The following is an 18,517-nucleotide window of genomic DNA, read 5'->3' on the forward strand; positions in this document are numbered from 1 at the left end:
GGGGATTGATTTCCCGGAAGCAGCAGCCCGGCCGGACCGCGAGTGCTGAAAGGGGAGCCGGAGGCTCACGGCGGTGGGAAGAAGAGCCAGAGGCGACGCTGGAGAGAGCCGCGTGGGATTCTCGGGGATGTGACAGGAGTTCTGGCGGACAAGAGAAGGGGGGGAAAGGATTCTGGTCAGTATAACAATGGAGGGGGGGAAATAGTCGTCGCACCTCGGAAGCTGTGCACTCGATGCCAAGGCACAACACACTGAGGCTGCTTGCACAAGAGTGGTCCCTGGAAGGCCCCACCACTTGTGAGTGAGGTGGAATATTGCTAAAATGGACACTGGGCACACAATGAAGCCAGACACATGGCGGTGGGCCTGAGAGCTGTGAGGCCCGGACAGACCCCGGCACAGTAAGAGGTAGGAGAGGCAGCAGATTCTGGCCACCAGAGAGCCAGCTGAAAGGTACCTAACGAGCGCACATACGTGGAAGGACACAGCCCATTCCTAGAGTGCAGCGGGCAGCAGAGGTCGTCTCCCAACGGGGTTGCCAAGCCCTTGCCTCCGGAACAGCGCCACACCAAGTGGACCCACGCAGCAGAGGCGGCTGCGCCAATATACACGCAGGAGACACGCCATAATGTCGAACAAAATAGTGAGACTGAAGAGCAGGCAGCCCACGTTGGAGGCTTTTGCAAAAACATCTCCCGGGGCGGATAGTGCCCGGAGCAAAGTCAATTCCTCCACTGTGACTGAGGAGGCCCCGGGCACTATCCAAGAGGTGCTAGCGGCAATTGCGGACCTTAAAGTTACCTGGGAGACTAAATTGAGCTCGGCCGTGAACGAACTTAAGGTGGCACTGGATCGTAAGGTTGGCGAGGTCCAGGAGGAGGTGAACTTGCTTAGACAAGATGTGAGATCGCTCGCGGAGCGTACTGGAGATCTGGAGAAAGACATGGCTCCAAACACAGCAGACTGCGCCACCCACAGATCGGAAATACACGCCCTGGTGCAGCGAGTAGGCAACCTGGAGAATAGAGCGGAGGAAGCAGAAGGACGTGCTAGGCGCAACAACATCCGTATAGTTGGTTTGCCAGAAGGAATGGAAGTGCCAAACCCAACAGAATTTGTGGAAACCATGTTGCTGCAGGAGATAACTGGGGGGACTCTGACCCACGGGTTTGCTGTGGAAAGGGCGCACAGGGCGCTGACAAGAAGACCACCCCCAGGGGCCCCTCCCAGGCCAATGATGGCTAAGATTCTGAATTACCGAGATCGGGAAAAGATCCTCGAATTCTTCCGGAAGGGTAGAACGATTGAGAGGGGGCCTGCCAAAATCACTGCACACCCGGATTACACCCTGCAGGTACAGCGCAGCAGAATGAACTTCGGAGCAGTGAAAATAAGACTGAGAGAAACAGGCCAGAGATATATGCTGCTTTACCCGGCCAAACTGAAGGTGTTCCACAGGAACAAAACTTTGTTTTTCGGAACACCAGAGGACGCGATGGGCTGGCTGGACATGCAGAGTCACCCCGAGGAGTCGGGTATCCAGGCGGCAGCGGATGGAGATAAGTAATATGTGGCTGTGGCACCCTTGGTGACAGAGCGCAAGACACTGGGACTAGAATATAGCATTGAATAAGCCTCTGAGGTGGTGCTGCTTGGATAGTATATATTCATGTAAGACCCGGTTGAACGGATTAAACCTTATCATATGTGCGGGAGCTCTGGGGAAACGACCCTCGAACCCCATAGCGTTACGCTTAGTTAGGTCACTATTAGTTTGGTGACGCCCCGCGCCTTGTACCCAGAGGTACGAGACAGGACCAAACGCGGCTGAGCCTGAGATCCAGGGATGGAGCTGGGCAATTGTTGGGGCTGGGTAGGAAGGAGGGTGGGGAAGAGTTGTGTGCAGTGGGGTATAGTTGGGGAAGTTGGGGGGGGGGGCGAGCCAACAGGTCATTGGAGAAGATATTGGAGGGAGAGGTGAGGTGGGAATGAGCCTAGGGGCACTGAAACGGAAGTGGGATCTGTACTGCATGCATCATGCTAATGGCATCGGGTAATCTCAGAATTGTTACCTGGAATGTGCAGGGCCTCAATAGTTATCTAAAACATAATAAGGTGATGATGTACCTGAGGAGGATGCGGACTGGCATAGCTCTGTTACAGGAGACCCACCTCACTAAAGAGAAGCTGGAGGTGGTCAAGAGAAAATGGGGTGCACCGTCATGGGGGCCACATACTCTGCATATGCAAGAGGGGTAATTACATGGGTGGCACCACACGTGCCATTTCAGCTGCTTAGCTCGACGATAGACCCAGAGGGTAGGATGGTGGTGATGGCGGGACTCCTGGAAAATAGAGAGGTAAACATCATAAATGTGTACGCCCCCAACCATGATACTGCGGCATATTTCAGATCCCTATATAGCAAAATTAGCCCCATGGTGGGTGGGGCAACGGTGTGGGGTGGAGACTTTAATTGCACCCTGAATCCCAGGGAAGACAGGTCGGATGACAAACTAGAAAAGCCGGCGCCGGCAGCCAAGGCGCTGCTGACACTGCTGACAGACCTTGGCCTAGAGGTTGCGTGGAGACGATTGCACCCAACGGACAAGCAGTATTCGCACTATGCAGCACCTCGGGACCTTTACACGAGGCTGGATTATGTGTTTGTGAATGCAGGGATTATGGGAGAAATGGTGGGCACGGAATACAAGACCCGGGTACTGTCCGACCATTCACCTTTGGTCGTCGAATGGCGACATCAACCCCCCAGAGCACGGATCCTGACATGGAGGCTCAGAACTGAGGTTTTACAGGATCCGGAATTTCAAGAGGACCTGAGGGAGGCCATTGAGGAATATTTTGAGATTAATACCGGCAGTGTACGCTCCGAGGGAACAGTATGGGAAGGATTAAAGGTGGTGGTGCGCGGGGAGGCCATATCCAAATCCAAGGGACTCCAGGGAGGTATTGAACAGGAACTGCAAGAAAGACAGAGAGAGCTAGAGGGCTTGATACAAAGTGGGGGGACTTCTAGTGGAGACGGCGCCAGAATTAGGGATTTACAGATGACCTGCAGTGAACTCTGGGACAGATTATGCAGATAAAATAACAAGAAATGTACAGAGAGGCTACATGCAGGGGGAGACAAGCCGGGTAGATTACTAGCCTGGTTATACAAAAATGAGACCCCCCCATCAGATGATCAGAGAGGTCAAGGACGCGGAAGGCCAAATCCGTAATACCCAGGAAGAAGTAAACGGGGAGTTCCTCAAGTATTATAGACGACTATACGAGGATACAGGAGAAGAAATGAGTCAAGAAATACAAGAAACAATAGAGGACATAGGGCTGCCCACCTTAGATGATCTGGAGCACGCTGCGCTAGACGCCCCCATCACCTCAGACGAATTGGAGATGGTGATCCAACACCTGCCCACATGTAAAGCGCCTGGGTCAGATGGGTTACCCAGTGAGTTTTATAAAACATACAAGCAAGAGCTACTCCAGCCGCTACTCGCCATGTTTAATGAGGCCTATGAGCAAGGGGAACTGCCAGTGTCTCTCCGTGAGGCAGTAATCATCCCGCTCCTGAAACCAGGCAAGCCAGACGCGGACTGTGGGTCTTACAGGCCCCTGTCTACGCTCAATCAAGACAGTAAAATACTCACGGCAGTGCTGGCTAATAGGTTAAAGAGGGTAATTGCCAAACTGATACACTCAGACCAAACAGGCTATGTCCCTGGTAGGAACATTACAGATAACCATAGGAGGTTACACCATATTATTGATCAGGCTGAGGGAGACCCTGGTGAGCTGGCCATCGTGTCATTAGATGCGGTCAAAGCATTCGATTCAGTGCGGTGGCCATGGCTGAAAGCGGCCCTGAAGGGATATGGGATGGGGCCAGGATATACCAGATGGGTCCAGATGTTATATAGCTCCCCGATTGCGAGAGTTAAAAACGGGAACCATAATCTCTGATAAATGGCAGCTCAGTAGGAGGACCAGACAGGGATGTCCCTGGTCGCCCATGTTGTACATTTAGGCATTAGAGCCGCTGGCAATATGCCTGCGGCAACAACACGGGGAGCTTGGTATCCGAACGACAAGCGGCACACATCTGATATCATTGTACGCAGACGATATGCTCCTCTATTTGCGCTACCCTGAGGAGAACCTGCAGTATGTGTTGGGGGTGATGAACCGTTATGCCACCCTCTCGGGAATATCGGTGAACCCTGGGAAGTCCAGTTTGTTCCCCTTGGGTAGATATAGGAACACCCCACTGGAGAGATTACCCATCCTGCAGATACCCTGGCAGCCCGTGACATTCCGGTATTTGGGCGTAAACATTTACCATAAGACAGAGATGGAGCACAAACACAACATAGTGAAGGCAGTTGAGGGCATTAGCAATAGCATGGTGTTTTGGTCTCGTCTACCCCTGGGCATGATGGTGGTTTTGCCCAGACTCTTGCACTTTTTTGTGAATGTCCCGTTCTTGATTCCCAAACGCTTTTTTGTGAAACTTCACAGCATGTGTAGGGGCTTCCTATGGGGCATCTCCAGGAATAGGGTTGCACTGTGGAAATCGCAAAACACAAGTGATAAGGGAGGCATAAACCTGCCGAACTTCGAATTGTACTATTTAGAGGGACAGCTGTTATATGTGGCTAGGTGGTAGTCTACGGAGGACTCTGCGGAAGCCAGGCTTTTACGAGGTGACTCTGCCCCTTACTTCCTAAACGAGACAGTGTGGCTGCACAGAACAAAAGTGGAAAAGTGGGGGAGATTGTTAATTGCTGGTTTGGGAGATCTGGCGCAGAGCATGGAGAACAGTGGGCGATCCAGACCCGCTCTCACAGCAAGTCCCACTGGTGGCGCTATGTGGGGCAGACTCCCAACTGCTTAAAGGGGTCTGCAGATACTGGGAACCGGTGGGCATAGCTACCCTTGGAGATATATGGCAGGACGGGGAGGCAGTGGAATTTCAGAGGTTGCAGGAGGAGACAGGGGTGCATGGAGGCCAATATATTACTTACATTAGACTTATTAAATGGGTGAGGGAGAGGTGGCCTGAGACGGTGTTAGCGGAAGAACCTGATGCCGCATTGGAAATGATGTGTGACGTCTCTGAGGGGGGGCACGAAATATCAAGGATATATGAGCTCCTGAGGACGAAGGCAGGGAAGGAGCTGCCCCAACTGAGGAATGCCTGGGAGGAGGAGGTGGGAGAACCTATGACAGAGGGACAGTGGGATAGAGCCAAAAGGTACCACAAGAAGGTGTCCCGGAACGCAAGGCTCCAGCAGATTCAGCTGTATGTCACCCACAGAGCCTATTTGACCCCCGGAAGAATAGCCAGGTTTGGAGGCTCGGCAATAGAGAAATGCCCCAGGTGCGGGGAGGAGGAGGCAGGGTTGCTGCACATGTTCTGGGCCTGCCCTGAGATACAGAGATTCTGGGAAGAAGTAAGGATGAGAATGGCTGGCGGGGGAGTGGAGCTGGAGGTGAGGTCTGCTTGGGCATGCATGCTTGGGAGTTTTCCCAGGCCACGTACATCAAAACATATCAGTAAAATTAAAGATCTGGCCTACGTTTTGGCCAAGCGCAGAATCGCAATGAGCTGGAAGGCGGCCCACAGGCCCAGGGTGGAGATTTGGTGGGCGGACCTCTTTAGATGGGCAGGAGCAGAAACTGTGGTATGGTTTGAAGCTGTAACCAGGGGAGGAGAGGAGGAAGTAGGCCCCCTGATAGCCTGGAGGCAATTGGTGACCTCAATGGCGAACTCTCACCAGGACAACCACGAAACAGGAGTCTCAGATGAGTCAAGGAGCACTGGGATTCCCGTAGATGCTCATGTAGATGGCACAGATATGACGGCTCGAGTTTAGGGGGAGCGAGGGGGGAGGACGGTAAACATTTCTGTGTGATATGACATGTGATACGGACTATGAAGGACCTCAAGTGTTGTTGTGTTGTTTGTTTTTTGGAAATAATAAAATAGTTTTAAAAAAAATAGTTTTGGCTACAATTGAAATTATATCAGGCGTGTCGGGAAACATAATCTGCAAGGCCCCCATATCTGCTGCCTGCAATTACTAAAATGATCATTTGTATGCAACCGAACTCCTGGATACCACAATCTCCTCCAAAGCTCATCTGATGGCTCCCCTATTAGGGGCATGAGTAAGCTCTTCACGTCCCCTATGGCCAACATGACACCAGCAGTATGTTTCTCTAATGCATAAATCCACTTCCCTGCCCCTGCAGTGAGCAAAGGAAGTATCTTCATCAAGTTATTCTGGTCCAGACAAAAGAAAATATTGGGATTAGTTCTCAATGTGCCAGCCTAAAAAATCAATCAATTTGTGAATTCAAATTCTGGAAGCTTGCTGGTGAGTCAAGTCTTAGAAACAAAAAATGAAATCCAAAAATGAGCTGGTACTCAATTTAATTTTTCAATTGTTCAATTTTACAGCTAGTGTTGCTTCACACTTTATGTATGTATGGTGCTGTTTCATCACACCTTATAGTACTCTCATTAGTTCTCTTGACACGTGTTTCACCATTCTAATATGTGAATGGTTCTTCAGGAGAGGTGGAGTTACTCTAAGCAATGTAAGGAAAGGCCATGATAACTGGTGTCCTGTTTCTTCCAAGCGAGGGTGACCACGGGACATAATACACCCATCCCGACCCTTCTGGATTAACGGAAACTGAGTTGCATCCACTTTTACTGGGGCTTCCCCCATTTCTTCCCTACTACTTACTACAGCCATGTGATCACCCTGGCACATCCTAAGACCCGATGTTGTACTCTCTGTCGCTGCTACCGGAGCCGGAGGTGAGGAGGGTATACCCGGTTCTCCCTGCTCGACATCCGATTCCCATTCATCCTCATCTCCTGCTCCCGTTACCACATGCTCTGACTCTTCTACAGGCAAGGAAGCATTCTCAGCACTACCATAGGGTGCCAGCTCTGGTCCTCCCTGCTCGAATCCTGTACCCATGACAATATTCCTGTTCTCTATATCCACATTGACCTCCTTGATAACTGATTTATCCAACTTGACAAAAACTTGTCCATGCCTCCACTTTTATTCTTTGACATCCCTTACCTGTCTTCTCCCTTCTTCCTGCTCATCATCTCTTTGCTGCCATAGCAGCACTACCACTTCCTCTACTAGCCTCAGCGCTTCTTTCATGTTTTCCAGCTCTTGTGTTCTTCGCAGCCTATTCTAAGATATTCTATCCTAGCAGGAAAAGTCCTAACTTCCTCCTTTTCCCTCGTTCTGAATCCTTCATCCGCTCTTCTGACTGCCGGACCCACTTTCTCTTGCTTCCACCCTTAATCTATCTGCTAAATTAGCAGTTGGAGGAGTTCTTCCATTTCTGCTCTCCATTCTCAGTCTTTCTGTAGCCCTAAATATTTACGGAGTTACTTTCCAACTTTCCTCTCTATCCCACTTCATAGGTATTGCAGCTGATGGAGGTATCACCTGTGTCTGTCCGGCAACGACTGGAGTGGCCTCTGGGGAAAATGGAGGTTTAAATTCAAGGTCTGTGTCCCCCTCTGCGGGCAATAAAGGATAGCACCCATAGGGGGTGTTGCAGAAGGAATTCCCACACCCTGCTTTTTGAGCCCTTCCTCCACGATTTTAAAATTATGGGCCTTCCTGCCTTTTTCATACATATAGAGAGCTATAAAGATATTTAACCACTTTTCTAGTTTCGAGCCGTGGTGCTTTGTAATCAAGAAAGTATGCAAGTTCTCCAATATCCCTGTATCATAGGTCCCATTGATAGGCCAAGAATTGAGCATTTTCCCACTAGTTTCCTGCAGCCCTTCCCTATTGTACTTTAGAATGTTTGCCTTATAGCCAGGAAGTACCTGACACCAATGATGCAACTGAGTCTCCATACTCAAACCAATTTACCCAAACCGATTTCACAAAAAATAGTTCTGAAGCCAAACCTGTGGCACAAAAAATGTTCTCGCCCAAAGAACCTCGCTTTTGACCCCCTTCCCAGTTTCTTAGTCGTTACCCTCAATCACTCACCATAGCCGCTTTCACCGCAATCACTTCGCTCAGCTACTTGCCTTGATTCTACTTCTCACTCTTACACAAAAGACAACATTTTATCAAAGATTACTTGCCGGACAATATTTCCAAGACACCTCCTTCACTCGAGCATAGAAGCAGCGCAATGCACTACAACACTGATTCTCTCACTCTCTTCATCACTACTATGGCCTTCACTACCGCAAAACCATATTTCCCTGACTACAGTACTGTCAATACAGTAAGAAAGATACCACAGGCATACCTCAGGAAGGTATCTACGGGTGGACTTAACATATGATGCCACCTCACCTCTAGGTGAGGGCTCCTGTCAACCAGACAAGCAAACTGAAGGGTATCAGGACAAACCTTACAATGGCCGTGCTGGGTCTGAAACCACCTCACACCTCTAAATAACAAACTGGGTACACAATATATACAAGGGATTTACAACGTAATACAGTACACTCACTCCTTCAAAACATTCACCCTTTTAGTCCCGGTAACCTTGACTAACTTCACACCTGTTCACCAAGTCTACCCTTACCAAACCCCTTAAATCAAAGAAACAACTCTCGTTTGCTCCTGTTTCCCCTCTTGCTTTGCCCCCCAACAGTGCCCTCTCGTGAATCCAAAGTGCTCCAATCTGGTGCTCTGCCAAGTCGTCCTGCACAGCTGGGCCACAGTAACACACCTCTGTGGAACAGACAAGCCTTTAACCAATATGGCACCCGCAAACCTCTCCTCTCACGGAAGATTGGTCCCTGCAGTGAGGTGTTTCAGCCGGGTTGTGCAGACAGGAGACCATCAATGTCTTGGAAAGCCTGGGGTCCCTTCATGGTTGCCAATTTTGTGAGGGTAGGCCCCTTAATCACCTAACCCCAAGAGGGCCCACCACCCGAGGATCGAGTGCACGTTTTGTACGTAAAGCAAGTTTATTGTACAATTATCCAGGGTGGAGCTAGATGACGCAGTGGAGTCAAACTAACCCAAGTCTCACTGAACCACATAAGTTGACATATTATACACAATTTTGCAACAGTTAAAACACTCACATATATTTTATTACAATCCATCTGCCACATGTGATTGGACAAAACCTCTTCAAAGAAATCCCATATTTCTCCAATTCCTACATTCTCATTGGTAGCCATTATCTTATCTCATCTTCAGCTCATGTGTAAAACGCACCTCGTTTTAGGATTTGGCCATGATAGGTCATGGCATCATCAAACGATTAAACAGTTGTGTGCAATCATAATTAATTACTAGTAACTGGCTTGAGCCCTTTAACCTTAACTCTTAATTACACATGGTTTGCATGGATACTTCAAGTGATATGAAGAACACTGAGTAAACAGGTTCTCTTTAAACTAACAATAGCTATCTCATCTGTTCCGGTTCACTGGCTCCACTGGAATATTTTAATCTAAATAACTGCCATTTCATCACACATTGCATATCTTCAGAATACAATTGAAACTCCTGGGTTTCGATTACTTTAGCCTCGAGCATTGATTCACCCCACGATTATTTCTGGTAAAAAACAAATAGCGAAAAACCATCTGTCAAGCTCCCATGCATTCAAGAGATTACATTTGCTTTTTGCAATAATTATCAGGCCATAAATACCATGGCCAGCTCCTTTAGCTCAGTTGACCATTGGAAAGGTTGCAGTAATTATTTACCCATCCTCTGGCCAGTTTCTCAAAGTCAACCCCTGACTGCTATGCTTTAATCTGTTTATAAAAAGCCCACTACATGTAGAATCATGAATCCCCTTTATATGTTTTCTCAGTGTGCATGCATATTTAATAAATACTATCTTTCCTTTACAGTGGATTCATCAGGGCAGGCCTCCTTTCTCGTATGCGGATTATAAAAACTCCTCATTGCCTGCTTCTGTGCACTCCAAAGCACATTTTGTCTAAATCGCCTTTATATTTCAGTTTGTAGTTTCAGCATTTTATCTTTCTATGCAAGTGCAATCTAATATGTATCAACTTTCACCAAAAAGTAACACTAATGTATCATATCCCATTCACAATTAACTACGTGGGATACAAATTAAATTGCAACCTCACAGCCCAATCGCCCGTACCTCCAGTGACAAATATGGCATGCGCAACATAAACCCCCAGTGACAAATATGGTGTGCACAACATAAACCCCTCTTGATTAATGGAACATTTCCTGCCCACCCCAACAGATACATTCAAGTGATCCAGCTATGTTGTGAAAACTGATGATTTCATGGATAATGTGTGCATACCATCAGCCCCACCCTGTGGCTTTATTATGTGGCAAAATCCTAGATATAGTAATGGAGGGAGGGGTGACTATCTTCAGATTACAAACAAATTTGGCCTCTGCACTGCAAAACAAAGAAAGGCAGCCAACAGGATGACTCTTGCTTTGTCAAAGTGAAAGGGGCTGTGCAAGAGATTGGGGCCTCATTTTAGTTGAAAAGGATGAAAGGGCCCGATGATGGTCCCGAGAACGGCATACAGGGGTGGATAGACGAAAAGTAGATGTGGAAAGAAGGAAGATGAAAAATAGTCCTTTTAGCTGAAGCAATTTGAGAATTAAAGAGATGTGTCAAATGGATACTGTCTCTGAGTCATTCTTTCCTTTACAGAGGATAATACATGTGTTGCAGCCTCATCCTCTGCCCGTGTTATATATCTATTTGGGGAAGATATGTTATTGTTTGCATAGTGCTCTCACATTCTTGAAAAGTGCACCTAAGCACTATTTTATGAGAGGAAACTTCATGATAGTGTAATCTGAGACTTGTGATTAAAACATGGACGAGTAAATGAAAAAAACACGACTTTTTGTTCTTAACCGAAGAAAATATTTCCTTGCTCAGGTTCTCTGGTATATTATTCCATAGTTCTGATGCTTGGATAAAGGTGGAACGAATCCCTGCATTACCGCCCATTCCCAGCTAGCTAGTAAGAAGATATATTCATGAGAACGGATTGTTTCCTGCTGAACATATCTTTCTGTCTGTAATATAAAGAACAATAGGCTGACTGAGAAAGAACGTTCTTGTGGAGAAAAGGACCGTGTGAACCAGGCAAAGAGCTTTAGAAATTATTTATTTTTCAAAACAAAGCATGTGCAGTTGGCGAAGAGCAGGTGTAATATGTACTTGTCAAGGAAGTGGCGCCTTTAACTTTGTTGTCTCTGAGCTCGCTTTGGCTCTGTCGGTGAGCTGGTAGCAGAAGCGGACGCACGCAGTACGCGCGTGCTAAACCCTCAACACTTCAGCGAGAGAGGCTCATAGGGAGCTAGCTGCCAGCCGTAGTGCTGCCCTGAAAACACCGCCTTAATGGCCTGGGCTATCCGGCAGCAGCCCTGCCAATTACAGGGAGATCAGAAGGTGTGGTGGAGCCACACCGATGTGGCAGACAATGAGAGCTGCTGAGGAAGGCAAGTGAGATAGGGTAAGGCTGGATGGCACAGAAAATCCAGTCAGGATTCCACGAACGGCAATGCCACCACCCCCACCCTCATCAATGCCTCCACCCCAGATTTACTCTTATGCAGGAAGGGATTACATCTCAAGCTTCATACATTTCCAAAGCTCTTCTTACTCATAACACCTGGCTCATACTCTGCTATGTCTCATGCTGCCCGTTCTCGCCCTTGTATTTGTTTTGTGCCACCCTAAATGGCACTAAGACACCACCTACGAAGCATGCTGAAAAACAACAGAATAGTGAAGTGTTGGGGCGTAAATATTGGCTGGTCTGGGCAAGCAATCAGGGCAAACTAGTCTGACCTGTCTAAGCAGAGTTTGGCAGGAGGGTATTCTCAAGAAATGTTTCTAAAATAATGTGCTTCATTTCGAGGTTGGTGCTAACTAGCACCATTACTGGTACCGTGTCTGCCCTGGTTCAATGGGGACTTGCCAGTCTAGACCGACCTTTGCGGGACCGGTAAGTCCCCATTGAAAATGTCAATCCCCATTCCCATTTGAGCCCCCATCCGCCTCAATGGGAATGGGGAGGGTGCTAATAACGGTACCGTAAATTACGGTACCGTTATTAGCTGTGAAGTCCCTTTGCGAGTGCCGTCCTTAACACCTGCTAAAACCAGGTGTTAAGGAAGGGACCTCGGAATAAGGCGCAAAGGGATTACCGGCACCGGTGTCATTACCGGTGCCTGGTATCCCTTTGCGCCCGGGTCGTAATGACCCCAATGTGTTCAACTGGTGCATTACTGGTGCATTTTACTGCAGACGTTAAATAGAAAGCTATAGGATTTAGAGATAGTTCTGTAAGATGTGCATATGACACATTCAAGTAATGTACATGCCACTTCACCAACACTACGCAGGAAAGAGTATCTCATAGCAACAAATTATGGATACGTCCATCAGAAAAGTGTGCTTCGATAGATGTATGCACATTTCTGGTACAAGCATGACAAAGTGCCTGAAGTAGTATGCCTCACCACACTCGAAAAAAACGTAAATAAGTCCTTTGTGCCACATGTCATATGCAACACCTGCGCTCAGCCGTTGACCCTACCGCTACTCCCCTAAAGGCAAGTATGGAGACAATGGAATTTCGGTGTGTGTGTGTGTTTGTGTGTGTGTGTGTGTGTGTGTATGTAGGTGAATGTAGTAAAAAAAACACTTTACTCTATTTGGCTCAGAGACATCAGGAAATTGTTCTAGTAACACTAACAGAACTTCTCGCGATTCTGGGATAGGTGGGAAGGAATCAAAACATTTTGCTTGGATTCTTCGGTTAATAGACTGGTTAAATCTATTGTAGTGTTCTCAACGGGATCCTCTCTCCGCTACACATGAGGTTTACATGAAAGATGTGGGTCTTAATTCTTCTATCGGGTTGGGAATCTCGGTAATCATATGGCCCAGTTTGCTCTATTAGGCCTGTGCCATTTGGATAACATATTATTCTCATAGGAGGAGAACGAGAACATTTTGTCCAGTGAAAAAGGACCTGAGGAAAGCTTTCTTATCATGGTAGGTCATTTGGTTTTCTTGAGCTTTAACCATATGGGCTTGAACTATTATTCTGACAGTACCCATATGTTCTTTTAACCATTTGGCTGCTTGGGAAAGGGGCAAGATGGCTTTCTCCTGCTCTTCCCAAGTCTCACGTAACATGCCAAGGAAATCCTGTGTCTCTCTGACATATTCAAATGGAGAAAATGGAGAAAATCCTTTTGAGGATTGTGGTGTTTGTCGGAAGGCAAACAGGGCTAGAGGTGTCATGATATCCCACTTTTTGCTGTCTGCCTCAACTAATTTCTTTAGGACATGCTGCAGGGTTTTATTTAATCGTTCCATTAAACCATCAGTTTTCAGGTGAAAAATAGGAAGTCCTGAGAAATTTTATATGTAGGATTTAGAGGGAAGAAGTAAGCACACGGTTTTTCACATCAGAATAGATTCACAGCCAATATAAATGGATTAGTATTTGCGCCTGTGTCTTGGCTGTTCCTAAATGACAACCTGTTAAATGAGAGTGAGAAATTTCTAATATCATTCTTTTGTAGCTTTTGTGTACCATTATCTGAGATCTGGGAGTACCATCGGGACTAAGTTCTCCTCCATAGAGGAGTTCAGTCTTTAGAAAAGAAATGGCTCGCCTTTCCTCCTGCCCTCTTCTTCAAGTAACACATGAAGAAAATCTTCTGCAAGCAAGGGATCATTACTTTGGGTGAACGCCAAGTTGGGAATAATCTTGGCTTCCTCCCCAAGGGCTTTTGGTGGAATGCCTCAGATTTAGTTGCAGAATCTGCATCTGCCTCTCAAAACCTATGCCCCCCCTCTCAGTTTGATCAGTTTTCTTAACTTCCTCTGCTTTAGGAAACAAAGCCATCTCCAGGATCCCATGGGTTATTTTCTCTCCTGCCTTTACTTGGTATGCCTCCTTCCCGTTATACTCAATTAGGATCTTTATGTCACCTCTACAGTCAGGATCTATCATGCCTGATAAGATGTCTTGCCAAGTGAAGCCCAACTTAGAAGCAAGCCTAATGTAAGTGCCTGACAGGGCTATCAAGATCAGACCAGTAGGTATCAATACTAGGTCTGCAGGTTGTACTACCTCTCCCCTGCTACTACATTAATCAAATCCAATGGAATGTTCTATTACTACTGATGAATCGGAAACTCTGTTGCAATGTTTTTCAAACCTGAGCGTCCTGCAGTTTGTGTCAACTCAGCCCAATCCCACTTCTGACACCATATGCGAGGAGCCAGGAATGAGACACAGACAGAGGGGATTCATGGCTTTGGTTAAAATAAAAGAGGGTTTGGAAAAGCCTCTCTGTCCCTCCTCAAAGAATGGTTTCCCTTCCAAAAATCAAAACCAAGGGTCTGTCAATTTCAGATTGATCAAAAAGCAAAGCCGTCCTGTGTCCAAAGTTCTATTCTGGCCCTCAAATTCGAAACAAGCAACTCATAGGTGAAAAGGCGACATTTCTTTGGCCTTTAGTAGTGTACAAATGTCCAGAAAGTAAATGAGTAACTCATACACAAAAATGTCTATGTGGATATATAGTTCCTTGTTCCAGAGGGTGGTCCCCTTCCCCTGGATTTCTCTTCACTCTGTTTTATATTCAAGAATATCAGTTCCTTAAGTTTCTCTTGATCAATGAAACAACTGGTATAAAAACCAGCTTGGCTGTCAGTCTGGATCTTGTTGGGATACCTGGTGTACTCTCCTGTAAGGTTTTTGTCTCCTCTTTAATATGTTTCCACAGCCTTTTGTTAGTCCTGGTGTATCCTTCTCAGGACTTCCTTCGGAGACAGAGAGATGAGCTTCGCCGAGGGAAGTAACACACTGTCCCAATGAGACAGCCTTGTGAAAATATAAGCACCGTGGTCTCCCCCACCACCTGGCAAATGCGGATGTGTGCGGCGCGGGTGATCTGTCAGGTCCCGCGGGCCTGCCACCTGGAAGATCAGAGGGAGAAAATGAAGAGCGCCACCCGGGAGAAGTAGGACCCCAATTGGAGAGGTCTGCACCAACACCTGAGAAGTGAACCACCCTGACCAGCACAGCATGGGAAACCTGACCTGTGGAAGACCCTGCAGACCAGAACCATGTGGCCTCCCTGACTCCCAATGGTGAGGGCCTGCATGGGAATCGGCTATGGTCTCGCAGTGGGGATCCCAACGAGCCATGGCTGTGAGAGCTTGCCCGTGTAGGAGGCCCAGGGCGTGCTCTTGCCTCGGCTGGAAAGCGGCTCCCCACCCAGAGGCTCTGATGGACAGATACGCTCTAGGGCGTAATACGAGGTGAGGACGAGCGGCCCAACTATTTTGTGGATATTTTTAGAGGTCCATTCCATTAAACCCTATAAGGGTACAACCATTGAAGGGTTAATTGACTTCCCCTCTCGCCTGTACCTGGGCTTTGGTACCCCAGCCTGGGGGATGGACAGCGCACCGCACAGGCTCGTGTGTCAGGAAAAGTTCTGTGACCGGAGCAGCCCCCTTCCCATGGTGCCTGCAGTGCACACTGACAAAAGGGGGCCACGAGGGGCTGCAATAGGATATTGAGGCCTCACAGGGGATGCCTCCTCAATCCCCCAGATACCTAGCTTAACCTGAAGTGGCAAATGTGACCCCGTCCCACCCCAGGGAGCTAGATCTTTCCTGGAAGGAGCAGATAAGCCTTATGTGATACATCCACAGTGACTGCCCCCAGAAGAAGAGCTCACCGCACCATGAAGAGGCAGTGACCCTGGACACATCCCACCCTCTGCTCACCCTAGGAGACTCATAAAGTGCACTGTGAACCGCCCGGACAAAGAGTGAAAAGTTGAGAAGAGCCCACATTTATGTAAAAGAAACCTATGCACTCCAACAGAGAGACTGCGCACAAGGTGTGCCGCATGTTGCTTTTTAAGTGCAGGTGAGCAACGACCTCACACGCAGGGGGTGATTGACATCCGGAGTGGAGGAAACCGTGGGGGGCACACCTTTACCCACACAGGCATGCGTGAATTCGATGACCCTACTTTGACCGTCATGACCTACCACTGATAACACACTCTCACAGTGGCATTAGGGCCTGACCAGTACAAGGGCACACACTGAAATAGAAGCTAGACCCTGCATGAGGAATTGAAGCCACGAATGGTCGGGCCCTAGTTTTGGGGCGTGTGCCCTCCTTTGTAAATCAGGGGAAAACTCATCCATAGTGACCAGAACCACATCCCAGGAGGTGCGGAGAGAACGCACGGTGAACAATTGCCCACCTGATCCGATGTGGGTCCAGATTTGAGACTATAAGCCTCCCAATAGGAAGCAGGTACCCCTTGCAGTAAACCCAGAGGAATTTGCTGACTGACTTCCCTCGACTGCACGGCTAGCCTGAACAGTGTGAGGGTTGGGCCCCCAGCATTAGGGAGTGTGACCTCCTCCGGACTCGGGTCACAAAGAGGCAGAAGAAATTGAAGTCGCACCCAGAATGATGAGAACTGAATGTCTCTCTCCCAACGGTGCCCCCAGAAGGGTAGGCCCCGAGCAGTAGCGGTAGCCACGAGGTGAGAGGACTACAAGGTGAGAGCACGAGGTAACATGCAAGTGTCGATATTTGAGTGCATGGAAATAAGGTGGAAATTGGAGACGTAGAGGTACTCCGCTTCGCAGTGAGACAGAGACCCCTCAGAAATCCATCATGGCGACCTCAGCGACAGATGCCATGACAACCAAAGGAGACGTCACAGCCTTACTTGAAGAAATTAAGAATATGAGAGCGGACATTGGTCGGAAGGTTGACAGAATCTCTCAGAGGATCGATAAGATGGAGGAGAGGCTTGTGGGAGTCAAAAACAACCAATCCTAATTGAGCATTCTCAAGACGCAAATGGATCAAAGACTCACCAAAATAGAGTCTCGGGAAGAAGAATTCTGTCTTAAGATGGATGATTTGGAGAATTGTGAATGGTGGAACAACTTAAGACTCTTTGGCATTCCGGAAAGAGAGGTAGAGACCGAACAGGATCTCAAGAGGACGCTCCATGAGATTATGAAGTTCTTATTCGAAGATGACTTGATCGACGAACCAAAGACTGAAAGGATACATAGAACAGGAGGAGCTGCAGGTGGCCCAAAGACTGCCTTAGTCTGATTCCACTATTATGGTGACAAAGCCAGAATTATAGAAAAAGCTAAATGTAGTGGCACTGTCTCCCTTGACGCAGCGAGAGTTACAATCTTCCAAGACTTATCGTCATTAACTCTGGCCCTGAGACAGATGTGCATGCCTCTCACAAAGTGACTAAAAGAGCGAGGAGTGCGCTTTAGGTGGGGCTACCCATTTTCCCTAACATTCGTGCTTGACGGACAGAAGGAAAGGCTGAAAATGGAGAGGGACATAAAAAGCTGCATGGCTGAGCTTCTGGGTAACCAGGAAAATGAACAGAACCAAGTTGGAAGGTGGGAAGAAGATAGATAGTGGCGTATTCAAAGACCAAGGTGAAGATGCATACCAGGCTCCAGAAAATACAGAAGGATGAATGCTTCTCCAGGGGCTGATGCCTGAAGGACCCTGGTGATGTCAATACACCACCATAAAGAAAGGTGGGGCTCCTTGAAACAGGGGGAGTGGATGACATAACATTGAGTGTTGATCCTGAGTGGCTAATCCCGAGTTGGGACTATCCTGAGAAAACTTTAAGAGTGTTAAGAGCTGGATTGGCCTTGTGTCACCTGGGCATTGGACCTGAGTGCAGGTGTCGGCACATATGTCAAACCTAGGATGGACACCCGGGACGTCCCGAGGTTTACGGTAATGGTTTGCAGCACTGCTCCTAGAGAAATTTGAGTACTAGGAAGTACAGACCGGTGTGTGTCCCGGACCTTGGGAACTCTGGTGACATATAAACCATTCAGGCATGTTCAGTGTGTGCAATGTTTGGGACTGGGGGATTTGTGGGGCGTTTTTGAAGGGGGGGATAAAGGGGGCTCAAAGTTAATGTGTTTTTTTTAGGTTAGGACCGAGAGATGTCCATTCTCCGCTGGTGGTCCGATTTTGCCTCGGTGATGTTAACCGGGCAGTGTCGGGTGCCTTTATGGGAGGAGGGAGGGAGGGGGGAGTGGTGAGGTGAATGGGTTGGAGCGGGATCCTCTTCAAGCACGAAACTAGTTGTGACTTGTGTGCAGTGCTACAGGCTAAGCCACCAGGGCTAATTAAGGGGCCGACAGATGCACAATGGAAGGAATGGCGGTTGAGATAGGCTCTCAAAAAGGTAACTTCCTCAGGGTCGGGATACTAAATGTTAAGAGACAGAACTCACCAACGAAAAGATCCCGAGTGTCCTGAGAGTTTCGAAGGGCGGGTCTTGATGTGATGTTTTTGCAGGAGACCAAATATGCACATGAGGAGGAACGTAGAATTCTGAGTCAGAGGCTGGGAGTAGAACACTGGGGGTCCGGTCCCCTGAGGAAA

The sequence above is a fragment of the Ambystoma mexicanum genome, chromosome 8, assembly GCF_040938575.1.
Source record: "Ambystoma mexicanum isolate Mex_15411 chromosome 8, UKY_AmexF1_1, whole genome shotgun sequence".
NCBI classification, from domain to species: Eukaryota; Metazoa; Chordata; class Amphibia; order Caudata; family Ambystomatidae; genus Ambystoma; species Ambystoma mexicanum.